The sequence below is a fragment of the Grammomys surdaster genome, unplaced genomic scaffold, assembly GCF_004785775.1.
Source record: "Grammomys surdaster isolate TR1022 unplaced genomic scaffold, NIH_TR_1.0 207, whole genome shotgun sequence".
NCBI lineage: Eukaryota > Metazoa > Chordata > Mammalia > Rodentia > Muridae > Grammomys > Grammomys surdaster.
In genome coordinates this window covers 281538-309455 of record NW_021604652.1, presented here as the reverse complement: position 1 = coordinate 309455, position 27918 = coordinate 281538, and the positions used below count along the sequence as shown (strand labels likewise).

General features: G+C 42.5%; 1 protein-coding gene across 1 annotated transcript in view; it reads right to left on the bottom strand.

The window, feature by feature from the left end:
• Atrx (ATRX chromatin remodeler) overlaps window positions 1-25866 on the bottom strand; it is a 126509-nt gene extending 100643 nt beyond the window's left edge. Inside the window, exon 1 of the mRNA XM_028771455.1 lies at window positions 25838-25866. The gene's annotated coding sequence lies outside the window, so the exon portion shown is untranslated. The remainder of the gene's footprint in view (window positions 1-25837) is intronic.
• Between the last annotated feature and the right edge of the window lie 2052 nt (window positions 25867-27918).

The window sequence follows — 27918 nt, the reverse complement described above, 5'->3', positions numbered from 1 at the left end:
CTTAGGAAAACCATTTCAAAAAAACGACTAAATGAAATAAAATTATGATCTATATAATACCATATTATGTAACAAATCATATTTTATAAAATAAAAAGTTACATAAAATGGCTCAGGAGGCAAAAGTGCCTGCTGTCAAACCTGATGACTTAAGTTCAATCCTCAAGCCCTACATGGTGTATCTGTCCTCTGGCCTATACATTCACACAGAAAACACATTCACAGGCTTGAGTGCACATGATGGATGGATGGATGGATGGATGGATGGATGGATGAAGGATGGATACAGATAGACAGACAGACAGGTAAAAGAAAACATAAAAGAAAATTAGGGAAAGTCACTACTTGTAGGACAAAGTGCTTGCTTACCATACTTCTATAAAAGTAATTCACAATAAGCCTCAAGACACTTCACCTAAGAAGTGTCTGCCTTTTTTTCTATCCAAAGAAAATAATTCTAAGTAAATAGCTTTACTCAGAAGTTACAGTTATACTTTATAGATAAAACAAAACCCAGGAAATACAGCAAAATCTTAGCAGACCCATTGTATGAATTCTAGACTTCAGAAGTAGCATATTGTCAGTGATTGTTATCTGGTATTTTATGGGGTTATTCCTTTGAAGGATTCTCAGAGCCTTTGCATAACTTAGTCCCTGAGACAGTAAGAATTGCTTAGGTGATGGTTCCTTCAAGTCAACCCCTAGATCAGACAGAAGTTTTGGTATTCAGAAATAAACTGGCTGAAAGTGTCTTTTGCCTTTTGCATTAACAATAAAAAACGCTTCTAGGAAGCTGCCAGCTTAGTCTTTGAGAGGCTGATTCCCCTCACCCTTGCTGCTTGAGAAAGCATACACTCATCCTGCAGTGTCTCTTTCTTAGATCATTCTTCCTGAGTAACCCAGAACACTGACAAGAAAAGATATATACACTGTGAGGTAAATTATGAGATCTTTCAGATTATCCTCTTCCTGGGAGACAGCTCTTCCCCTGGCAGTTACTCCACTGGCACAAGGGCTTTAAGCTATTCTTATCTCTTCCATGGAATTTGCTGGGAATTGAGAGTATTTGCTGCTTTTGCAGAAAACATGGGTTGGTGTGGGGGGGGGGAGATAAAAAGAATTAAAAAAAAAAGAAAACCTGGGTTCAGTTCATGGGTTGGGGGGGGGGAAAAAAAAAAATTAAAAAAAAAAGAAAGCCTGGGTTCAGTTCACAATATCCAAATTGAGAAGCTCAGCACTATCTGTAACCCAAATCCAGAAGGTTCAATGTCCTCTTTTGCCCCTCCTGGGCACCTGCACACACATGCACATACCCCCATACAGATCCATAAAATAATAGTTTTTAAAAGCTTCAGATTCTGGAGAACTTCAAATATTGGAAGAATAATGTTCAACTTGAATGAACTACAAGGCCAACCAAAAAAAGCAAGCTACAAATTACCTATAAAGTATAATTACTTATTAGATTTTAAAAATACATAAATATACTACTATAAAATATCCAAACGTGTGAATCTAAATAAGTTCACACAGGTTGAGAGCCAGGCGTGATCCGTCATAAGAGTAATCGTAACACACAAGAGGTTGAAACAGGTGGAAAAATAGCCATGGGTTTGCACACAACCTCTGGGCTATACAGTGAGTTCCAGGCCAAAGTGATCCTGTCAAATCCGAGGGCAAACAATATGGCTCAGTGAGTAAAGGTGCTTGCCACACAAATCTGGTGACCTAAGGGCCAATCCCTGGGAACTCGCATACAAAGGAAGAGCAACTCCTCACAGTAAGTTGTCCTCTGGCCTCTACATGTGTATGCTGTGGCATGAACATCTACATGGCAAGAAGTAAAAAAAAAAAATAAAAAAGCATACGGGGGGAGGGAGATAACAAGTCACATTTTTCCTACCTGTTTATGTCATAATGAACGCATTCCTTTTATTGCCTTCTTTAACTCAACTACTTTTCTTTTAAAACTTCGTGTGTAAGTCAAAAATTAAGATAAATACCTAAAAACATTACTGATCATTATTTCCTCAAAATTTTCATGCTGATCTGCTCTTCGTGGAATAGAGAGCAGAAAAGGGAGCAGGTGTGTCAATCAGTACATTAGCACAGGATTGTGATATGTCTGGGTCTGAGGCCAATCTGAGCTATAACGAAACCCTGTCTCAAACCAACTCCCTCATAAAAAATGTACATGTGAGTAGTTTCAGAATTATCAGTTCTAGATAGAAAAGAATCTCCATAAATCGCACTTTAAACAATAACTGACAATCAGCTTTTCACCAATCCAATAGATTCATGCCCTGCTTTATTTAAAAATTCAATACTCACTGGAGCTGGAACAACTAACCGATCTTGCTTGTCAACTTTATTACTGGATTGAGAAGTGCCTAGATTAGCAAAGTACATGGCTGGGTGTGAAGGTGACTGCCTAGAGAGGATTAACTAAGTAAACACTGACTCACAATGTGCTCAGGCCTTCCCACATGTTGAGGACCTAAATAGAATAAAAAGGACTTTTTAAAATGAGTGTCCCGGGGGCTGGAGAGATGGCTCAGCGGTTAAGAGCACTGACTGCTCTTCCAGAGGTCCCGAGTTCAAATCCCAGCAACCACATGGTGGCTCACAACCATCCGTAATGAGATTGGATGCCCTCTTCTGGTGTGTCTGAAGACAGCTACAGTGTACTCATCAATAAAATAAATAAATAAATATTTAAAAAAAAATATTTAAAATGAGTGTCCCAAAGCACAAGCATTTCCTCTCTGCTTCTAGAGCTGCTCTGCTGCCTTACACCCTCGCCATGATGACAGACTGAAAACTCCAAAACCATGAGCTGGAAGAAAGCATTAAAGGAAATGAAAAGCTCACTGAAATAGAAGTGTTAAAAAAAATCTCCCTTTGAGGGCTGGAGAGATGGCTCAGGGGTTAAGAGCATTGACTGCTCTTCCAAAGGTACTGAGTTCAATTCCCAGCAACCACGGGTAGCTCATAACCATCTGTTAATGGGATCTGATGCCCTGAGGACTGTGGTAGTGTACTCACATACATAAGAAATAAGAAAAAAAAACTCCCTATTCAAGTATCATCATAAAAAATATTATTTTCATGGCTGTCAGATACTAACTCTGTAAGTCTAGAAAATAAGCCATAAGTGTATGTCAATTTTTATTTATTTAGATTTATTACATGTAGTGCCCAAGGAGGTCAAAAGGAAGGCACTGATCCCCTGAAACTGCTGTTATGGATGGGGTGCTCCTAGGAAGTCAATTGTATCCTCTACAAGAGGAGGGGATAAGGGCTCTTAACTGCTAAGCCTTTTCTCCAGCCTCACACACCCATCTGTAGATCTTGTTAATGCTTTGATTTTTGCTGCCAAATAAGGCAGAAGCCTATGCAGGTTTTCTCTGTGCTACTGAATACCAATAACTGGAAAACCATCGCTGGGCAGGGCAGTAGTGGTGTATGCCTTTCGAATGTCAGCACTCAGAAGGCAGAGGCAGGCAGATCTCTGTGAGTTTGAGGACAGCCTGGTCTACAGAGTGAAACCCTGTCTCAAAAACTAAAGAAAGAAAAAAAAGAAAGGAAAGTAGGAAGAAAAGAAGAGATGATGGAGAATGTTCTTCACAAACCCTTGCTAAATTTTAATGTGCATTTTATACACACTGACCAGATTTAAAAACCAAAAGAATCTTATTACAGAAAACTAAGGCTCAGAGGCCCTTGTTTACAAAATGCAGTAAGAGAATTATAGTTTCCATAGTTTCCATTTTTAATTATTCTGAAAAAAATCAGTATGTGCAACTCCAGCCAAATGGAATCGTATACTGCAACCTTTGGAGAAATTTAAAACAGTCATTAATGAAAGTTAATGAAACATAAGGCTGAGGACGAGGCTCATTAGTAGAGCCTCTACCTAACGTGTGCAAGGCCCTGGGCTCAATCCACTAACCCCACAAAAAATGTCTTCTTAAAAAGTGACAAAGCAGTTATCCTAACAGATAATCCTCAAAACTCTGAATACTAAAGTTCTTTTTTTTTTTCTGTTTTTTTCGAGACAGGGTTTCTCTGGGTAGCCCTGGCTGTCCTGGAACTCACTCACTCTGTAGACCAGGCTCGCCTCGAACTAGAAATCTGCCTGCCTCTGCCTCCCAAGTGCTGGGATTAAAGGCGTGCACCACCACCACCCAGCTACTGAAGTTCTTAAAAGGACTAAAGATACAGGAAGACAAACACATAGCTAGTTAATAGAGCACAGTGCTTCCAAAGTGTCTGTGAGATTTGCTTAAGGAATTTTTTTGTTTGTTATATGTTGTGGTGGTATTTGAGACAGAGTCCTGTATCCTGGGCTGGTCTTAAACTCAATTATACAGGTGAAAACAACAAGAACCTCTGACCCTAATGCCCTCACCACTTGAACTTTAGGACTATCACTGAGTACTGCCATGCCTACTTTGTCTCCAGATTTTCTTTAATATATATGAATACTATATCTGCACGTACATCTGCATACCAGAAGAGGGTATCAGATCACATTATAGATGGTATGAACCACTATATTACTATACCATACTACAGATAGTTATTACTGGGAATTGAACTCAGGACCTCTGGAAGAACAGTGTTCTTAAGTGCTGCTAAGCCATCTCTCTAGCCCTCATCTCTAAATTTTTAAATCTTTGTTCTTTATTGTCTTTACTAATGTCTTGTTTAAACTGTCACTGATTGGGCTGGAGAGATGGCTCAGCAGTTAAGAGCACTGACTGCTCTTCCAGAGGTCCTGAGTTCAATTCCCAGTAACTGCATGGTGGCTCACAACCATCTGTAATGGGATCCAATGGCCACTTCTGGTAATGTCTGAAGACAGTGACAGTGTATTCATATAGATAAAAAAGATGAATAAAAAAATTCTCACTGATTTTTTTTAGTTTTTCAAATGTATGTATTTCTATTATACACACATATACATATACATACACACACACACACACACACATACACACACACACACACACACACACACACACACACACGTGTTTTGTCTGAAGTATGCATGCCTGATGTCCAGAGAAGCCAGAAGGTGGTGCTGGATAGCCTGAAACTGGAGTTTTAGATAGCTGTAAGTAGCCATGTGGATGCTTGGAATCAAACTTGAGTCCTCTACAAGAGCAGCAAATGCTCTTTAACTCTGAGCCAGCTCTCCAGATTAAACACATAACTTTACCGAAGTCTCTAGCTTTATTTTTCAGGCAAGGCTACTGTGCCTACTACACTATCCACTAAGTATAACAGTAACAAGACAGGGTGCTAACGCTTAAAACAATCATCTCAATTCCTGTACTGGGGATGAAACTCAGTGGAAGAACATGTGCATGAAGTCCTGAGTTCAATCCTCAGCACCAAAGAAAGAATAAATCAGAACCTCTAGGTGTTTTACCTGCATGGAGGACTCCACCAGGTATGTGTCTGGTGCTGGAAGAGGCCAGAGTGGAACACTCGATTCCCTGGAACTGGGTTAAACATATGCTGCCACCAGGATGCTTTATATGTCTTGACTTTATTTCGAGCTGGAGATTGAACTAAAGGCCTTATGCAACACAGTAAGCATGATCTTTATCACGGAGAATACTCCAACCCCGAGTTTATAATAATAAATATAAAAGAGATTATCTTTTTGTTCTATTATTATCTATTGCTCTATAATAATGTTCTTTTTTTGGTGCTCTTATTTGTTTGAAATACTTGTGGAACACTTGAGTTCTTAGTCTTCTGTGAGGAGCAGGTTCTAATTCATTCTTCGAGGGAGAATGAGGAGAAAAACTGAACAAACTGAGGACTGTTAGCTTATCTTAGATCCATTAGACTTCAGGTCCAGGGCAGAACAACACACACATACCACAAAAACCCTAGAGACAAGCAAATACAAGGAGCCATTGTTTACCTGAAACAGAGTACTTAAAATAGCTTCTGACAAGCTTCTGGAAGCCGAGAACGGATTGAATGAAGAGTTAAAACCCCTGTGGCAGCAGCTGGAGACAGCTGGAGAGATGGTTCAGCGGTTAAGAGCACAGGTTGCTCTTCCAGAGGACCCAGGTTCAATTCCTAGCACTCAATGGCCGCTCACAACTGTAAGTCATAGAAAAAAATGAAACCACCACTGTGGCCTCGGTTTCAAAGGAACATCAATATTTTACTAATTTTTTTTTCTAGGAACTACCTTGTTTTTATGAAGATCTCATTGGAAATAATAGAAGAATGAACCTTGTGCCTTGAGCAGGAATGAGGGAAAGTATATCAAAATATATCAACATATCAAATATATTAAAATATGCCCAAAGCATTATCTAGCTTCTTGGAGGAAAAGTAATATAATATTCTCAGACTTTTCTTGTCTTCCTGTTTTACCCAAGTGGATATGAAACTCAGGAAATATTTTCCAAGGTCAAAATGAGAAACTTGGGCTGGAGAGGGCCACTCAGGGGTTAAGAGCACTGGCTACTCTTCAAGAGGACCCTCATTTAGTTCCCAGCACGTACATGGCAAACTCACAACAATCTGTTCTAACACTTGTGTGGCAGATGAGGCTGAGTTTGATCAACAGTGGTACCCAAAAAAACAAAACCACATACAAAATCCAGAGGGTTATCTCAGTTTGTTACTAAATACAGCATGGCTAGCTTCCAACCACAAAGACAAGGGAGGCTGGCATGCCATGCTATGGGGCACAAATAAAAAATAAAAAAACAGAGTCTATAGAGTCAAAGTAAGCATCAAGACCAAACTCAGATATGATGGAGAATTTGAAATTATCAGCTTGAGGATGTAAAATAAGTATGGGCTAACACAAATACTGTATTGAAAAACAGTTGACAAATATAAACAGCATGAACAAGAATTTCTGGCCTAGCAGTAGTGGCACACGCCTTTAATCCCAGAAGCAGGCAGATTTCTGAATTCAAAATTAGCCTGAATTCAAAACTAGCCTGGTCTACAGGAGAACAGCAAAGGCAAGACAGAGAAACACTGTCTTGGGGGGGTGGGGGCTGGGGTGGACAGATGCTATCTTTGCAAAGGCTGACTGATTAGACCTTCAGTGTGTCAGAGGCTAGAGTGTTGCAACTCCAGAGTCTTGTTACATTTTATCTTGAGCTGTGGAGACTGGAGAGATGGCTCAGCGGTTAAGAGCACTAGTTGCTCTTCCAAACGACCCAGGTTCAATTCCCAGCACCTATATGACAGCCTACAGCTGTCTGTAACTCCAGTAACAGGGAATCTGTTTTTTTTGCCCAGACATGCATCTGGGCAAAACTCTACTGCAGATATAAGTCTCTTATACCCCCCACCAAGGAATTGTTCCTTGTCTACCTCTGTGTGGTCCCTTATACTCTAACTAAGAGAGGAAACTAATCAACAAAGCCCTATGCCCCACCAATTAAAGAACTTAAAATGCTAATTATAAATGTAATCTCCAAACTCTAAAGCAAGCAATAACAAAAAAATTTGTAAGGGCCAGTGAGATGTGTCATTTGGCAAAGGTGATGGCCACCAAGCCTAATGACCTAAATTCAATTTCCAGGACCCACGTGGTGTTAGGAGAAAACTAATGCTGACAAGCTATTCTGTGACCTTCACACATGCAGTGAAGGACACTGAGTATGCATATAAATAAATAAATAAATAAATAAATAAATAAATCTTAAGTTTAAAAGAAGTTCCTTAAAGTTAAAAGAACTACAGGAAAAGGGAAGATTATCGTGGCAGTAAGACTGGCCTCCTATCCCAAGAATGCCTGGCTAAGGAGATAAGTAGTGGTGTTGCTCATTAACCAGGACCTCACTGTGATCTAAGTAGGCCATCAATAATTGACCAGGCCACACCTGAAGGGTACACCCACCCTTCAGAGATGACGGAATATGCCTGATGTGCCCAGCCACCTCTTAAACTTCTAATGTTTCAGTGTGGTGCAGCTGAAAAAAAAACTATCAATAAGAGGATAAATCCCATAAACAAATCAGGAAAAAATTATCAAAGGAACAGTGGAGGCCACCAAAGGCCTTGCCTTGGTGGGGGGGTGAATTCAGAAATTATTGCTTAATAGGTACTAAGATTCTGTTTCAATTTTCAAAAATTTTTCAAAATGTTTCAACTTTCTTTTTTTAAAATGATTTATTTTGCCGGGCAGTGGTGGCACATGCCTTTAATCCCAGCACTTGGGAGGCAGAGGCAGGTGGATTTCTGAGTTCAAGGCCAGCCTAGTCTACAGAGTGAGTTCCAAGACAGCCAGGGCTACACAGAGAAACCCTGTCTCAAAAAAAAAAAAAAGATTTATTTTATGTCAGACACACCAGAAGAGGGCATCAGATCCTATTATAGATGGTTCTGAGCTACTATGTGATTGCTGGAAATTGAACTCAAGACCTCTGGAAGAGCAGTCAGTGCTCTTAACCTGAGCCATCTCTCCAGCCCATGTTTCAATTTTCAAACAAAATCTTTATGGAAATTGGTCACAGTGGTATAACTTTGGAAATATTCTTAATGCCAGAAACTATACACTTTTAAAATATGCTTAAGCAGGGTGATGGTGGTGCAAATTTGACCACTTGGGAGGCAAACAGGTGGATCTGTGAACTTGAGGCTAGCCTGGTCTACAGAGGTCCAGGTCAGCCAGGGCTACACAGAAAAACCGTCTCAAAAAAACAAAACAAAACGAAACAAAACAAAAATGCTTAAAATGAGTCAGATGGGGAGGCACATTTCATTAATCCCAGGACTTCAGAAACAGAGACAAGAAGATGTCTAAAAATTTTGAGGCTAGCCTAGTCTACATAGTAAGCTCCTGGCCAACAAAGGTTACATTGTGAGACCGTCTCAAAAAAAAAAGCAAATGACTAAAATAAAACAGGGCATGGAGGTATATACCTGTAATCCCAACTTGGGAAAAGAAGGCAGGGTGTCTCTGCAAAGCTGGACTGGCCTGGAACTCACTCCATAGACCAGGCCAGCCTGAAACTCAGAGATCCATCCACCTGCCTCTGCCTGCCCAAGGTGCCTAAAGGAATGAGGCACCACTGCCCAGTTGATAAAAGCAAATTGTAATTCAAAGATTAATTTTCTACTGTCTTGAAATAGGTTAACAAGAAATGGTTCAATAATGTGATTTACACAGCCCTGGCCTTATATTGATGTTTTATTGTTTTCTATAATTTTTAGCCCCTTAATTTCTTTCAACTTATTTCCATATCTCTGGCCTGTTACTGTTTTATACCATTTCTTCAAGAGAATCAGTTTAAAATTTTTACTTCCTGGGGTTGGAGAGATGAGTCAGTAGTTAAAAAGCACTGGTTGCTCTTGCAGAGGACCCAGGTTTGGTTCCCAACACCTCTGTAGTGGCTCCTAACTGTCTGTAACTCCTATTTCAGGGGATTCAATGCCATCTTCTAGCCTACATGGGTACCAGACACACATGTAGTACATAGACATTCACATGCAGGCAAAACACCTAATACAGATTTTTTTAAAATAAATAAATTACTTACATTTACACACACACACACACGCACACGCACACGCACACGCACACGCACACGCACACGCACACGCACACACGCACGCACGCACGCACGCACGCACGCACGCACGCACACCTTCCTCAAAGCCAGCAAGATCACATCTTGGCATAATTTTTTTTGCAACCTACTTTTAATAAGGGTTTAATCTCTCCTCTAGCCCAGCAGAGGTAATGGAAAAGAAAAGTTATTAGGATAGGGGGGGAGTGGACTTGTTCAGCAATAATTCTTTAGAGGCAAGCTCAATCTTCTTGGGCGGCAGTTCAGTCCCATAGCAAAAACCAAGACTCGGCAGCTGCAGACCAGTCCTCTAGGCAGGTAGACACCAGGCAGGAACCACCAGTTGCAGACCAGTCCTCTAGGCAGGCAGACACCAGGCAGGAACCACCAGCTGCAGACCAGTCCTTTAAGCAGGCAAACACCAGGCAGGAACCAGCAGCTACAGTCCAGTCCTTTAAGCAGGCAAACACCAGGCACGAACCAGCAGCTACAGTCCAGTCCTTTCAGCAAGCAGATACCAGGCAGGTGTAGTTCAATCCTGAAGAAACCGCCAGGCTCCCCAATTGGCCTGAGGCAAGGCTGCTGAAGAGGCAAGCTGCCACAGGAACCAGGAACAGTTTTTGGGTGAGTTTCTCTCAATGGAAGTGTATCACAGGTTGAGCTCAACAATGCTATGGAAGGCGAACTAATACATGCCTGTCTTTAGCAAAGGATAGCATACATAGCAAACCAAACCAAACCAAGGCTTAGTGCTCATCTCCCACTGTCTGTGGGGTCATATTTATCAAGTGTCCTTTCATGTGTCTGCTATATCCAAACATGCTTTCACCTGTGTCTGCTTCAGGAAAACATTCTTTCATGTGTTTCCTTTAGCAAGACATCATTTCACCTGTGTGCCCCAGCAAACCATCATTTGGCATACTTTCCAAATAACTAGAAGTTTCCACTTCAATAGCTCAATAACTACGGACACTTGCCACCACCATGCCTGACTCTCCCCAAGAATAATATACTGAAAGGAGAAAACAGACTCATACAAGTTGTCTTGACATGCACATTACACACAAATAACTGTAAAAAATTTTTTTCTTCAGTGTTCTGACAGCCTATATGCTAAAATTGGAATGATGCAAGGAAGATTACCATAGCCTCAGCAAAAATGAATCACAAATTCATTAAACAGTCAACATATTTAAAAAAGAAAAAGAGGAACAGTTAGATAGCAGGTAAAGGTGCTGATGCCAAGCCATGGGACCCAAAAGGAAGGAGAAATGTATTTCCACAAGTTGACCCCCATACACTTACTGTGGCATATACATATCCATACACAGAAAAATTAAGTACCTGTTGAAATTCTGATTTTTAAAATAGAAAATACTAGCACTTGGGAGGCAGAAAGAGAAGGATAGCTGAAAGTTCAAAACAAGCTCCAGAACAACTAGAGTTACACAGTGAGAAACCTGTCTTCAAAAAAAAGGGCTAGGGATGTAGCTCTCTTGGCAGACACTTGCCTAGTAGCATGCACCAAGCCCTAGGTTCCCTCCTAGCAGTGCATAAAGCCAGGAGTGGCAGTACATAACTAATAATCTCAACACAAGGAAATGGAAGAGGAGGAGGGAGAGGAGGAAGAGGAGGAGGAAGAGGAGGAAGAGGAGGAAGAAGAGGAAGAGGAAGGTCATAAGATCCTTACCTGAGCCACGAAAATACCACCTATTATGTGCAATTCTGCCCCAATTGCTCAGTCTCTTGAAGGGGCTGTAACATACAGGCCTGGGAAGGCCTGAACTCAATAAGCAGAGGCAGGGTAGAAACCCTACCATGTCCCAGGTTCTGAGTTTAACTCGGAGCACCACAACAAAGGTGAGGTGGGAAGCCAGATGAGACAACTCGGCAGTTAAAGAGTACTTGCTTCAGGCTGGAGAGATGATGGCTCAATGGTTAGCAACAGTTGCTGCTCTTCTATTAGAGGACCTGAGTTTAGTCCCTAGCATCCATATCAAGTGCTTCACAACAACCTGGAACTCCAGTTCTAGGGAACCCAACACCCTCTTCTAGACTCTGTACAATGGAAACACATGTAGCACACACTCACAATACACCCATACATTGAAGCATAAATAAAGATAAACCTAAATCCTAGAAAAAAATAGAGTACTTGCTGTTCTTACAGAGAACCAGACTTACAATCCAACACACCCATCAGGCAGCTCCATTCTCTTCTGGCCACTGCAGGCATCGACCACCTATTCATACACATACACACCCACATACATACAAAAATAAATCAAAACAGGAAAAGGGAGAAAGAGAAAAGTTGGAAAACTATGTAGCCCATGGTAAGCACACAGGAAGCCCTGCCCAAGGCTCAATCTCTAGGGCACGCACAAAAGACACTACTAACCTTAAACTCTTGGTCTTCCAGCCTCTATCACCCAAGAACTTGGGTTACAGACATGTTCCAGCCTTAGTTAAAACATTCATTTTAATTTAAATACATTTTTTCTATAAATGAATATTAAAATATCTTTTCAATAACACCAAAACCATTTTCCAGGCAGAGGGTTGGATTAGTAACCAAAATATATATTAGTACAGGTTTTATATTATTGTATCTTGATTATATATAATAGTCTATGTTTCATATGTATATATTTTTATCATTGATCTCTATTGCCAATCCTACTCTCTTTCACTTCTCACTGACTTCCTTCATCTTCCAACCTAACCCCTCTTCTAGTTTCCAGTAAATTTTACTAGGGTTACTTAGAAGGCCTAGTGAGGGATTACTTACACACCACTAAAGAAGTCTCTCCCCCTCCCCCACTGACAGTTAATTGGCTACTGACAAGGAGAAGTAGTGCCTCTTGAGCTCATCTCTCCTAGCAGTCATTTTCATGCAGGTCTAACCAACCCCCTCCCCCAAAGAACCAAAATGCTGTCAGGCCCATAGTTGATCCCATAGCAGTAATCACAACCGCTGTGGGATCAAATATGCAACAGCAGGGCTGGAGAAATGGCTCAGAATTTAAGAGTACTTGGTACCCTTGCAGAGGACAGGAGCCATTCCCAGCATCTACATTGGGCATCTCACATCCTCTCCTGTAACTCCAACTCCAGGGGATCCAGTGCTCTCTTCTGGTCCCCACAGGCACCCACCAAAAATGCATACACACAGAAAGAACATACATATGCATAAGTAAAAATAAACCTTTTTTAAAAAGTACAACAGTGATGCAAAGTGAGAACTTAAGGGTTCTTTGGAAAGTCAGTTGTGTGAGATGGTGTTTTGCTGGGGCAGACATGTGAAGGACTGTTCTCCTGAAGCAGACACAGATGAAAGGATGATTTGCTAAAGCAGACATGTGAAAGGATGTGTGATGAAGGATTCTTCACTAACGACACCATGTATTGGTTCGCATTGTTGAGCTCAATTTGTCATGACTCCATAGAGAAACACACCAAAAACTTCTGGAAAAGTTTTTGTGGCCTCTTGCCACTTCTTCAGACTTGGGATTGGCACAGTGATATCAGCTGATATAGACTCATGTGGCAAGACATGGTGAGACAAGGCCCCAGGAGGACATGTGATGTTTGCAGGGGAGTATGAAAAGGACTCAACAGACTGTGAGAGGGGCTTGCTTGTAGAGCTAGCTGTACAATGCTTCCTAGTCTGGCTTATCTGCTCCTCTTCGCATTATTGAGAGATGCATAGCAGAGAACTTTTCCTGACATCCCTGCTGGTCTTAATCCCTCCTGCTGACTCATATCACTTTGGCTGAGGTCTGACTGTCTCTGCTAGGTCGTGTCATCACCACTGCTAATCTACATCTGCTATCCCAACTCCATCAAACTGGACTGCTAGTTTGTCTGTGAAGTGTTTCGAGTGCCACTGCTAACCTGTGAACTGAACAATACAGATGCTCCAAAGAACCTTTCTAAACAGGTCCACTTCCCCCATATTCCTTCTTTTCCACTACCTATGGTGGGTGGTGGGCTAGAAGGGAGGGTTAAAGCATTTAAGAACCATCATTAAAAGCAGGCATTGAAAAAATTAAAGCTACAGTGATACGTTCTTAAGATGTTCTAACTCTCCCCACTTCTTCCAGCCTCTTTTATGTGTGAGTGTTTGTTTGCCTGTGTGTATTTAAGTGTGCACATGTAAGCTCACTCTCTGAAAGAACAGCAAGTCATCTCTGTAGCTACTACTTCTAGTTCTTACATTCTGTCTGCCCCTGTTCTGTAATATTCTCTAAGACTTACAGGACGTGATATACAAGTACCACATAGGCTGAACATTCAGCATTCACTTATTTCCAGCAGGCTTGACCATTTGAGCCCATAGTTTCCATCACTCACTATAGAAAAAAAGAAAGAACGGTCTAGCAGGAGCATTAATCTGTGGGTATTAAACATAATTATTCAAATGGCAATTTGATGGGCATATCCTAAGAGATCTGTAAAAGGACAATGTGAACTCTGTGGGGCAGTGCTCCTATCCATCTGGTTCAGTTAGAACATTTTAGAACATTTAACTATTATACTGTATGTGGTGGCTCATGCCTATAATTCCAGCACCAGGAAGGGAAGATGATAAAGAAAGTAGACTGGACTACAGAGTGAGATGCTGTCTAAACAAATAAGCAAGCAAGCAAACTGGAAGTGGAAGGTGATGAAGAAGGAAGGCAGAACTACAGAGTAAGACCTTAGATAAATAAGGAGGAAGGAAGGAAGGAAGGAAGGAAGGAAGGAAGGAAGGAAGGAAGGAAGGAACAATAGCAGGCTTTTTCCCTTTATCTTATGTATATGATGTTTTGTGTATGTACGTGTATGTATGTCTATGCACTACACTTGAGCAACGCTGCAGAAGCCTGAAGAAGGCATAATGAGAATTACAGACAGTTGTGAGCTGCCATGTGGGTGCTAGGGATTGAACCTGGGGCCTCTGGAAAAGCAGTCACTGCTCTCTCTTAACTACAGAGCCATCTCTTCAATTCCAAAATGACAGCAATTTTACACAAGATCCAGAAATGTCAAAAAAATGTAAAAAGAGCCAGACAGTGGTGGCACACGCCTTTAATCTCAGCACTTTGGAGGCAGAGGCAGGCGGATTTCTGAGTTCGAGGCCAGCCTGGTCTACAGAGTGAGTTCCAGGACAGTCAGGGCTATAGAGAAACCCTGTCTTGAAAAAACAAACACACAAACAAAAAAAGATTCAGAAATGTACAAACACAGTAAGTGTGACACTCTGCCTTGAAAACAGACCTGAAATTTGCTCGTTGAAGTGGGCTGCAGAAGAACAGTAGTTCATAAGCCAAGTATGGTAGCATATGCCAAATTTTACACTCACAGAAGTAATGCAAGAGGATCAGGGTATGCTTAAGGCCAGAATGGGCTTTATAAGGAAGGTGAGGTTCAGGCCTCCTTTCCCTAAGACTGCCTAAAAACAAACATTTGCAGCTTGTGAATTACTGCAAAATGATAGAAATAGAAATTGAATGGAAAACTGTTAAGCTGCAGTTAGGTGTAGCTCCTAACAGTGAACAGAGGTAGCTGATAATTGTTTGGCACGATTACATGTTTATGCATGTATTTTTATGAACTCTACTCGCTGGGTGTGGTTTTCCTACATTTACTCAGTGGAGAAACCAGTGAACTTTCTATGAAGGCCAGTGAACACTTCCTTTAGGCTTTGTAGACCATAAGAGGCAACTATTCAACTCTGCAACTACAAAATGATTTTTTGGCCGGGCGGTGGTGGCGCACGCCTTTAATCCCAGCACTTGGGAGGCAGAGGCAGGAGGATTTCTGAGTTCGAGGCCAGCCTGGTCTACAGAGTGAGTTCCAGGACAGCCCGGGCTACACAGAGAAACCCTGTCTCGAAAAACCAAAAAAAAAAAAAAAACAAAAAACAAAATGATTTTTTGTAGTTGCTACAAAAGCAGCCACGTGGTATAAACAAGCAGGCTTGGGTATGTTCCAATAGAACGTTACAGAAAATTTAAATAAATAAGGGCCCCAAATTGGTAGCTAGATCACAGCCTGCTGACCTCTGCAGAGGAAATCCTACAGAGTCCTGGGGAGGTGGCATGGGCTATCGTACACATGGAGGCTTGTAAATCAGTTTTCTCCTTCCACCATGGACATTTCAGGGGCAAAATGTAAGCACCTTTACCTGCTGAGCCATCTTGCTGAATGAGGATGGAGTAGAGGGTGAGGGGTTGGGAAGTGGTGGAATGAAGGGATGTAGGAAAGACGTAAATTTGTACCACCTTTTGCACACACTAACAGTGCCCAGCTTTGCTCCTCACTGACACTCAAGTATTAGATCAACTGACAAGGCATTCTCCCCAAATATGGTGTAGGTTACTGACAGGCCAACTCACGATCATACCAGTAATACCCTGAACAAAAATTATGAGGAACAAGAGATAGCGGGTCTAAGAAACCAAGAAGAGAAATAACTATTTTAAGCCAAAACATGATGTGAAAATAGTAGCTACAGGGAACTTTTTCCAGGGCAAGAAAAATCTTTTCCCGGGGCAAAAAGAACTGGCTATCATAATAATAGATCTTTTCAGAGCTATCATTTCAATCACAAAGACAAAAATACAATAGATCTAAAGCAGAACAAAATCTAGAGCCAAAATTAGCAACCTTCAAGCAAAATGGTTACTCTTCCCAACAAATGTCTGCCTAAGTATATATACATGATACCTAGCACATCAGCAACATCTGTATACAATCCTCTAAATTTCAAAGCAAAAATGATGTACACCGAGTAAGTAAACTTCCCCTCAGCACTACCCTTCTCCCTACAACCCAAAAAGCAAATAAAATGAAATCCTATAAGCAGAGCCCCATTTTTGTTTTTTTCAAGGCAGGGTTTCTCTGTGGAGCCCTGGCTATCTTGAAACTTACCCTGTAGATCAGGCTGGCCCCAAACTCAGAGAGATCTGCTTGCCTCTGCCTCCCAAGTGCTCGGATTAAGGGTGTGGGACACCATTGCTCAGACAGAGATATTGTTTTGTTGTTTTGCTTTTGGAGACAGATTCTTAAGATGTTGCACAGGGGGCTGGAGAGATGGCTCAGTGGTTAAGAGCACCGCCTGCACTTCCCGAGGTCCTGAGTTCAAATCCCAGCAACCACATGGTGGCTCACAACCATCTGTAATGAGATCTGGTGCCCTCTTGTGGGGTGTCTGAAGACAGCTACAGTGTATTCATATATAATAAATAAATAAATCTTTAAAAAAAAAAAAAAAAAACATTAAATGTAAAAAAAAAAAGATGTTGCACAGGTTGGTCTAGAACTCATAATCCTCCTACCTCAGCCTTGAAGTAACTGGGATTAGACAGATATGCACCACCACACGTAGCAGAAAATATTCACATCTATATATAGCATATACTTATCTACAGAAAACTACAATATATAAGTAACAGCTCCATGACCAACTACATCAAAGGTTACCAAAACCTAGCCTGATAAAAATCATGGTTAAAGTTGAATGCCTACAATCACAGCTGTTAGGAGAAGACAGGCAGATTAAGAGTATAAGGAGCCTGATGCCAGCCTAGGCCACATGAAACCAGTGTCTGAAAACTTAGGGTCACAAATGTTTTGCAGTACTAGGGAGGATCGAACCCCCAGAGGATTGAACCCCCAGAGGCTCCTCACTCATGCTACAAAAGGACTATACCACTACCCTATCTTCACAGCCCACTTTTTTTTTACTCTTTTCATTTTTAGGCAGGGACTCATCACTCACTTGAAATACACACACACACACACACAAATATTGCCCATATAGTGTATTTAAAATATTGGCTTATTATACAGTTGCTTGGTAATAACAACGTACCAGACACTTTCAAAGACATTAACTAACATCTCTCAATTCAGACAGCTTCTACTTTAAAACTAGCCAGTGTGGTGGCACATGCATTTAATCCTAGCACTTGAAAAGCAGAGGCAGGCAGACCTCTTTAAGTATGAAAACAACCTAGCCTACATAGCAAGTTTTATGCCATCCAGAGTTACACAGTGGAGACCTTGTCTCTAAAATGGAGATGGGCATGGAGAGATGGCTCATTCTTTAAAATGATCATTTGTTGCTCTTCCAGAAGACCTGAGTTCAAATCCTAGCACCCACATCATGTGATACATACACACACAAATGCACATTATTAAAAGTAACAATGTAAAAGGAAAGAGAGAGAGAGAGAGAGAGAGAGAGAGAGAGAGAGAGAGAGAGAGAGAGAGAGAGAGACAGGTCAGGTTTTGTGGTCCACCGGTGCTGCCTCCTTTTGCCAACCCTGGTGCTGTTTGTGCATTCCTTCAGTGTGGACCTGAGCCTCTTTTGTGAGGTGGCTCTCACCATGACAGATGAGAAAGTCACGGAAGGAGTCAAGCCTCAAAACAAGAATTATGTTAACCTGAAGGTGGTCTGGGGCAGGGTACTTCTGTGGTGCAGTGAAAGATAAGAGGCCTATACCTCTTGGTAAATTATAAGGAAAGCCTATTAGCAACAAGAGAGTTTGGCAGTGAGGCAGATCAGCTCCTGGTCTAATGGACAATCAATCAATGAACCAGACACAACTGCACAGTTAGAAATGGAAGATGAACAAAAGATTCATGCATTTCAACAGCAGACAGGAGCTGTCTACTGAAAGGGAAGCTGCTATTTTACCCCCGAATTGTGTTATAGACCAAGAACATATATATTCTCCAATAGAAAGCCACAACTTGGTCCCAGCAGTTTCTCTGTCCTTCCCCCGACCTCCTTCACTATATGTACAGAAAGGAATTGGTGTCCATGGACAAGCATAAGGAGCTTCTTTCCTTCAAACTGAATTGCCAGTCTTCTGTTTCAGCCGACTTCAAATGGAGATTGTCTAGAGGGAGGTACTGGTTCTGAGAAAATATCCCCTTTCTCCATTAGTGGCCTGCTCATTCTTCTTTATACTGCAGGAACAAATGAACTCAACAACATAAAACTCCTTACACACCTTGTTAGAGTGTAGAAAAAAAATTTTTCAAGACAGATTTGCTTTGTGTATTCCTGGCTATCCTAAAACTAGCTCTGTAGACCAGACTGCCTCAAACTCAGAAATCTAACCTGCCTGTCTCCCGTGTGCTGGGATTAAAAGGCACGTGACACCATCATCTGGCTAATGTTTTTCTTTGTCATTGTAAAACCAATTTCCTAAGATTTTTTATATAGCAGTTACATGTATGGCAATCTATCTTTTAGTAGTGGTAAAGTACTCTTGAAAAGAAATGAACTGGGGTTGGGGACTTAGCTCACTGGTAGAGCTCTTGCTAGGCAAGTTCAAGGCCCTGGGTTTAGTCCTCAGCCCCAAAAAAGGAACATAACAAAAAAAGAAATTGAATCCTAAATAGTTCTCCTTTCAAGTAAAGCATCTTGTTTAAATAAGCTTCCTCTTGATAGAAAAAAAAGAAACAAAGACAGAAAGAAAAAGAGAAAGACAGCCAGACAGACAGACCAAGCGACCAGTAACAGCCGGGATGTAATTTAGTGGTAGAGTGCTTGCCTCACATACACAAAGCCCTTGGCTGGGTCCCTAAGACTGGCTGGAGGGGAATAACACATTATTCCACTGTCAGCATTTCAAATAATCACTTGCCATAAGAATTAGAATGAGAAGTCCCATCAAGTCTCTGTACCATCAATTCTCTCTATATCAAGTTCTTTATATGCAAGTTTTAGTTGACCAGATGTTGATTTTCCATAATGTCAAAAACTTGAAACATAAAACAGTCAACCAAAACAGTAACAAAGGCTGGAGAGATGGCTCAGTGGTTAAGAGCACTGACTGTTCTTTCAGAGGTCTTGAGTCCAATTCCCTGACATGGTGGCTCACAACCATCTGTAATGGGATCTGATGCCCTCTTGTGTGTTTGAAGACATTTTACAGTGTACTCATATACATAAAATAAATAAATAAATCTCTTAGAGAAACCCTGTATCGAAAAACAAAAAACAGTAACAAAATCTTTAAAAAAAAAAAAAAGTTAGCCAGGTGGTAGTGGTGGATTTCTTCAATTCCTGAACTCTGGAAACAGAGGCAGGTGGACCTGAGTTCAAGACCAGAATGGTCTACAAAGCAAGTTCAAGCAAGACTACAGGGAGAAACCCTGTCTCAAGAAAACAAATCAACAACAACAACAAAAAAGTTAAAGAGACTTTAAAAGCCAAAAGTGAGGAGTCTGTAATCCCAACTACATTGAAAGCTGGGAGAGAAGGATGGAAAACTTAAGGACATCCTGAGTACACAGCGAGACTCAGTCCTTAAAAAAAAAAAAAAAAAACAAAACTGGCCAGTAGGGTGGCTTACATCTTCTAACATTTGAGCAGGATCTCTGTGATTTTGAGGCCAAGTCAGTTTAAGAGTTCCAGGCAGACAAATGACAAAGTGAGACTCTGTCTTAAAAATATAAAATAAGGGAGCTTGAAGAGATGGCTCAGTGGTTAAGAGCACTGACTGCTCTTCCAGAGGTCCTGAGTTCAATTCCCAGCAATCACACGGTGGCTCACAGCCGTCTGTAATGGGATCCGATGCCCTCTTCTGGGCTTGTATGCCTACAAGCAGGCAGAACACTGTATACATAGTAAATAAGTAAATCTTTTTTTGTTTGTTTTTTCGAGACAAGATTTCTCTGTGTAGCCCTGGCTGTCCTGGAACTCACTCTGTAGACCAGGCTGGCCTCAAACTCAGAAATCCGCCTGCCTCTGCCTCCCAAGTGCTGGGATTAAATGCGTGCGCCACCACTTCCCGGCAAATAAATCTTTTAAATTAATAAAAGTGAATAAATTAATGAAAAAGTAAAACATAAAAATAAAAAAGCTCGGCCTGGAGAGATGGCTCAGAGGTTAGGAGCACTAGCTGCTCTTCCAGAGGTCCTGAGTTCAATTCCCAGCAACCACATGGTGGCTCAGAGCCATCTGTAATGGGATCCAATACCCTCTTCTGGTGTGTTTGAAGACAGCTACAGTGTATTCATATACATTAAAAAAATAAATAATTCTTAAAAAAAGAAAAGCTCTTAAAGCCAAGGTGGTTATTCAGCATATAATTTAGCCAGATCATCTGTTAACATTTTCCTAGCTCTTGCCTATTAGGCATTTTTCTACCACAGAGCCCTAGAACATTTCTGGTTTTTTGTAAACAAGTAAAAAATTAGAAGCTTTTCTCCTACTTAGAAAATTTTAATGAAGAAAAAACATCTGGAATTACTACACAAAAAAAACAAATTAATGATAAAGTATAGCTGCCCGCATTATATCTGTTTCACATTGAAAGATATAAAGATTAAAAGCCAGGAAGGGTGGAACAGCTGGAGAAACTGGGTTTTGGCTTGGCTCGCAAACACTGCCTATTGGTTGCTCTTCTATAAATGTGTTTATTATGACCAGAGAGATCAGTGACACTTCACCCTTAATAACCCCCATGAAATTCATCCACAGCAATAACCAGGGCAGTAATTTTTATTAACATCCTACATCTGTATATGTGATTTTTATCTTTTGGGGCTTTCCACACCCCTCAAGACAAAGTTTCTCTGTGTAGCCCTGGCTGTCTGGAACTTACTTTGTAGAGCAGGCCAGTCTCAAACTCAGAGATCTACCTGCCTCTGCCTCCAGCAGGCCACCATCAGACATACATATATATATATATGGTTACTTACAAGGGGTGGTACTGCATATTTTAAGACAGTCCTGTTAAATGATTGATCACCTCACTATATTATACATTTCAATTTAAAAGGTAAATTGCAGTATATTAAAAACAGCTGGGAGAAAAAACTACTTTTATCAAAAAATTTGAGCCTAAAATAAAGTGGCCAAAACTTGGCAGCTCAAGAAGACACTAAGAGGGCTGGAGAGACGGCTGAGCGGTTAAGAGCACTGACTGACTGCTCTTCCAGAGGATCTGGGTTCAATTCCCAGCACCCATAACAGCTCACAAGTGTCTGTAACTCGAATTCCAGGGGATCTGATACCCTCACACAGATATACATGCAGGCAAAACACCAATTCACGTAAGAATAAAAATCTTGTTTTTAAAAGGGGCACTAAGAAAGGGTAGGTAGAATAAGACATGCCTTTAATCCCAGCTCTCAGGGGGCAGTGGCAAACAGATTTCTTGAGGTCAGCCTGGTCTACGGAGTAAATTCTAGGACAGCCAGGGCTACACAGAGAAATCCTGTTGAAAGAATGAAAGAAAGAGAGAAAGAAAGAAAGAAAGAAAGAAAGAAAGAAAGAAAGAAAGAAAGGAAGGAAGGAAGGAAGGAAGGAAGGAAGAAAAAAGGAAAGAAAAAAGGAAAGAAAAAAGGAAAGAAAGGAAGAAGGCGCCGGGCAGTGGTGGCGCACGCCTTTAATCCCAGCACTTGGGAGGCAGAGGCAGGTGGATTTCTGAGTTTGAGGCCAGCCTGGTCTACAGAGTTGCAGGACAGCCAGGGCTACAAAGAGAAACCCTGTCTCGAAAAACCAGAAAAAGAAAAAAGAAAGAAAGAGAAGAAAAAGAAAGGAAGAAGGAAGGAAGGAGACAGAGAAAGAGAGAGAGCACACGCGAGACAGACACACAGACAGACAGACAGACAGACAGACAGACAGGAAGGTAGGCACTAATTCCTTCAGGTTAAAACTTCTGGTACTGGAAATGGCTCAACAATAAAGGGCATTTGCTGTTCGTTCAGAGGACCCTAGTTTCCCAGTACCTTTGTCACAGCTTACAATTACCTATTCCAAGGAGTCCATCACCACATTCTGGCTTCCACAGGCAAATACACACACACCCCACAACTTTAGATTAATTAAAGGAATTCAATTCCTTAAGTCAGGAATGGTGGCCAATCCTCCAATCCTGGCACTTGGGAAGCTGAAGAGGACTACCAACTGAGTTTAAGGCTATCATGGGCCACATACTGAGACCGTTTCTCAACCAGAAAGAAAGACCAGAATTACAAGTTGTAAAACTTCCATCACATTCTGTTTCCTTCTCTGCAAAATGGGGAACATGAAGTAATATTCTGAACATTAATCCAAACTGTACAAGTTGGGTCTAGAGAGATGGCGCAGCACTTAAGAGCACTTGTGGAAAACAAGAGTTCAGTTTACAGCTGCCTCAAACTATAGCTTCCAGGGACCTGATAGCCTCTTCTGGCCCTGTGATTTGAATAAGAATGGCCCACAAGGCTCACAAATTGGAATGGTTAATTAGGAAGTGACTATTTGAGGAGTAGGTGTGGCATCCCGGGAGTGTGGGCTTTGAGGTTTCTAAAGCCCAGACCAGGCCCAGCCAGTCTGTCTCTTTTTTTCTTTCCCTTTTCCTCCCCCTCCCTCCCCCTCCTTCCCCTTTCCTCCCCTTCCCCCTCTCCTTCCCTCCTTCCCACTCCTTCCCTCCCCTCCCCCTCTCCTCCCCTCCCTATACCCTCTCTACCCCTCCCCCTCCTCCTCTCCTTCCCTCCCTATACCCTCTCTACCCCTTCCCTCCCACCCCCTCCCTCTCTGCTCCCTCCCTCTTCCCCCCTCTGCCTCCTGGTCAGGATGTAGCTCTAAGCTATTGCTTCAGCACTACACTAAAATTCTGAAACTGTAAACAAGCTCCCAATGAAAAGTTTTCTTTTCTAAGAGTTTCTGTGTTCATGGTGCCTCTTCACAGCAACAGAACAGTGACGAAAACGAAAGTTGGAACCAGTTAGCTGGAGAAATAGCTCACCAGTTGAGAGCACTGGCCTCTCTTCCAGAGGGCCCAGGTTCAATTGCCAGCACTCAAAAGACAGCTCACAACTGTGTGTAACTCCAGTCCAGGGGATAAGAAGCGCTCACAAAGACTTACATACAAAACACCAATGCACAGAAAATAAAAATAAATAATTTTTTTAAAAAGGAAGTTAGTCCCAGGGAGTTGGGTATTGCTGTGACAGCCTTGACCATGCTGTTTGCTGGAGGACTGTGGAAGACTTTGGGGCTGTGAACTAGAAAATCGGTTGGACACTTTAAGCAGGGCTTAAGGGGCTATCCCTATTAGGAGCTTGGAAGACCACTATGCTGAGGGAGATTTGAACTGTATGACAAGTCAAAAGGTTTCAGTGGTGAAGAATAGTAGTAAGTGGCCTAGAAACTATTCTTGTGACATTTTGGCAAAATGTGGGTACCTTTTGTCCTTGCCCTAAAAACCAGCCCAAAGATAAGTGGAGAGTTTTAGATTAATGCCATTGGCAGAGAAGATTTTAAGATAGACCAATATTGACCATACTGACTGACCTAGTGTAGTTATTAGTTATCATTCTTTTTTTTTTAATAAGATTTATTTACTTTATTTATGAGTACACTGTAGCTGTCTTCAGACACACCAGAAGAGGGCATCGAATCTCATTACGGATGGTTGTGAGCCACCATGTGGTTGCTGGGATTTGAACTCAGGACCTCTGGAAGAGCAGTCAGTGCTCTTAACCACTGAGCCATCTCTCCAGCCCCATTAGTTATCATTCTTATGCAGATATATAATGAAAAGAAACAAACTGGAAAGAGAGAAACAAAAAAGACACAGTTACAAGAGAAACGACACAACAGGATGTGTAATGGATTCAGTTCAATGCTCAGAGATACAAAGTTTAAAGAAAAGCCTGAGGCTAAGCGGAATCCTCGGGGGCAAGACCTCACCCAACTACCTATGCCTGAGAGGAATTGTAAAGTCTCCGCAGAGAAAGAAACCAGGAGCAATGGAACCTGATGCAAATGTAATTGAAGGAGGGGACCGAGTTCCAGCCCCAGGAAGCAGCAGAATTTGGCAGCATTGGCCAAGAGGTTTTGGATACAAGAAAGGGATTATGGAATCTCCTCCTCTGTGACTCAGGAAAGCCACGGAAGCCAGGTTTGTGGCAGTGGTGTGCCTATGTGCAGACCTACAGAGGCCATTGTGTTGAAGCTCTGAAGATGAAGCCTGGCTTTTTATTGAAGATCCCAATCAGTATGTTGGAGATGCCAGAGTCATGAGGTACCTTTGAAGGAAAGCTGAAGACCAGGCATGGAACCAGCCCAAGTGAGAAATGTGTGCTGCAGTCAACAAAGCTGAAAGGAGACAGGAAATGGTGTTCCACGCCATGATAATAATGAGCTAAACCTCTGAAACTGTAAGCAAGCTCCCAATCAAACGTTTAAATCAGAGTAGCTGTGGTCATGGTGACTCTTCACAGTAATGGAAGAAGTGAGTAAGACACCTTTAAAAATAAAGTATACAGCTCGTAATCTCTTGTTCCTCTTGCATTCTTGTTCCCTCTCTGTTCCCTCGCCCCTTCCCCATTCCCTTTCCCCTCTTCTCCATGTGCTCATGGCTGGCCTCTACTTACTTGCCCCGCCCCCCGCCTTTCTCTGCCTCTACTACCCTCTTAACTCCCCTCCCCATGCCCTGAATAAACTCTATATTCTATACTATAAAAAGACAAAATAAAGCATACAAATGGACTGGCAAGATGGCTCAATGGGAAAGTGTTTGCTGCTAAGACTGAGAACCCGAGTTCTATCCCCAGCACCCACATGGTCAAAGGAAGAACACACTCTCTGACCCCTGTAGGTCTCCCTCTCCCTCCCTCCCTCCTCCCCCCCCACACACGCACACTAAATGTAACTTTAAAATCTGTAAATTATACAAGGCACATACGTACTCAATTTTATTATTATCAACACCAGGATATAAAAAACAAGACCAGTAGTAAACAAAGAAAAACCCAGCATTAAGTGATATATATAATTTCTTCATCCTAAAAAAGGGGGAGGAGTTCCCTGAGGCAGTTGTGCCAAATCCTGTGTTGTAGTCCCAGATATTGGAGAATGTGAGACAGGAACCAGTGGCCAGCCTGGTCAATTTAGTGAAACTGTTTCGAAAAGAGGGCAGGCTGTGCAGCCCTGAAGAGCAGTGAGTAAGCTCAGGGGCACAAGATCCACAGCATGGAAAAGAAAAGCGAATAGCTCAGTTGGAAGCATGCCTGCTTAACATATACGAAAGTTCTGGGTTCAATCTCCAACCTAGCAAAACCCAGCATGGTGACACTTGTCATGCCATCTGGAAAGTTTGTGATTATCCTTCAGTTCAAAGCCAGTTTGGTTTACATGTCTCAAAAGGAAGGAAAGATGAAAATCCAAATACAACCTAAGTATTTTTCCTTTTGAGACAGTCATAGGATGTTGACCAGGCTGGTCTTGAATTCCTCAGCCTCTGGATAGGTAGAGAATACAGGCAACACACCTGTTTTCTGTTTGGAGCTTTTTAGCTTTGAGTCAGGCTGGCTTCAAATCCTTCAGTGTTCAGCTTCACCATCCACAAAGGAGGAACTATGGTTTTAAATACAGACAACTAAGAAATGAAGTAAAATCTAGTCATATTGAACTGTAAGGTGGTCCATTCAAATAAACGAACATGAATGCCAAAGCTGCTCAATATTCCATTAAAAAAATTGTTTTACTTGGGTCAGTAAAAGGAATGCAATGATCTTTACACAACTAAGGACCTATATTTTAAGAACTGAAGTATTATTTTCCCCAAGAGAGCATCTATGCGCAGTTTAAGGTAGAAACTAATCGGATAGGCTCATTCTCAAATTCTACAATCTAAACTGCTGTCCTAGTAGTCATTCAGTGGCACATTTTGCCAACTACAGATGCAATTATGATCCACGCTACCTGTAATTTTGTTTTGTCACTAGACACCAAGCTTGCATCCCATCCGAGTAGAAAAATCACTTAATTCAGTCTTGGGATGAAAGGTCAAATATCAAACTACCTAAAAAAAACAAGGCGTCTGCATAAAAGCAGTATACATTTCAGATTAACTACTCCACACAGTCAAGAAGCAAATCAGAAACGCGTGGAAAAACAGCCTGAATCTAATTTGATCGGTAACATAGGGCCTGGGCTCTCATCTACCTTTGTAATAAATCTTCTGGTGAATCCCCGTTAACCGGCTCTCGAAGAGTCTCGTGGAACAAATAAATAAAAAATATGATCTAACTACTTCACAGAATGTGCCCCAAACCGCAGGGGGTGGGGGACAACGGATGTCCCGTTAAAAACCGGACTTCGCTGCAAAGTAATCTGCCGCTGTTCTCAGAAAGCAAAAGCCGGCATTAGTCTGCCCTTCTCCGCCTCCGCCGCCCAAGAGGAATCCCAAGATACCCTCTAGGATCTGGAGTCGGGAAAAAGCTAAGACACCTTTTCGAGGCACCTTCCCGGCCCTCCTACCTCCAAAGCTCGCCTGTCCTCCCGGGAGCCGCGGAGAGCCGGAGGACTTCCAGTGGAGGCGACCATTGGGGTTCGCTAGTCCCAGGATCTCACTTCCTCCCACCGCCCCTCCTCCTCCCCCATCCCCCTTCTCCCTCCCTCCCCCTCCTTCCCCACGCAATCGCTAGGCCCCAAGATTAGGAAGAATGACCGTAAGCCCTCAGCGCCCCGCGACCCACCGGCCTCGACGCCGCGGGCACGGAGGCGTGAGCCGAGCAGGGGCTCCCGACTCCGCAGCGACGGGAGGCGGGGAAGGCAACGCGCGCCGCATGCCGCCCCCGACCGACACACATACATACACACACACATGCACACACATATACACACACATACACATACGCACATACACACATACACACATACACACACACACACCCCGAGCCCCGGCTGGGGCTTCCCACCGCGCTCCCCCAGCCCCGCTCACCTAGAGGGAAAACGATGCCGCTGACCGCGAAGCCGCGCGCGGGCCTAGGGCACCTAGCGCACGTCTTTGCAAACACCCCACTCGAGTGGAAGGCGCCCGGGAGCAGAACGCCGGGGCCCGTGACAAGGGCTTGCGTTTTACCTCATGGGCTCAGCGGTCATGTTTTGGGCTCGGACGGCCGCTTGGCTTCGGCAACCCCTTGGGTACCGTTCTGCGCTCCTCGGCGCCAGTGGCTGAAGGAAAAGTACTGGGATCTTAGTAGTCACCGCAGCTGGTGCTGGATCGTCCTCACAGCTCAGAGGCTGCTACCGCTGCTGCCGCTGCAAGAGCCACGGAAACAAAGCGAGGCCGACGCCGACGCCATTTTGTTGGGCCGAGGCTTGGGCAGGAGAATTGGCGCGTCCTCCCTCTTCCTCTTTCCGTCATCTATTGGCTACCTCTGCCAGAGCTCAGTGTCTTATTGGCTACGGAAATTCACCTTCTTTGGGGGCCTGTTGCTAAGGCGGTCGACGTCATTTGATCCCCTCCACCTCTTCATAAGAGGGGTCCATCCAGTTCAGTCACTGCTGACCTCAAAGATGTATCTTGACTTTACCCTGAAAATGAGCTATTGGTCCGACCTCTTT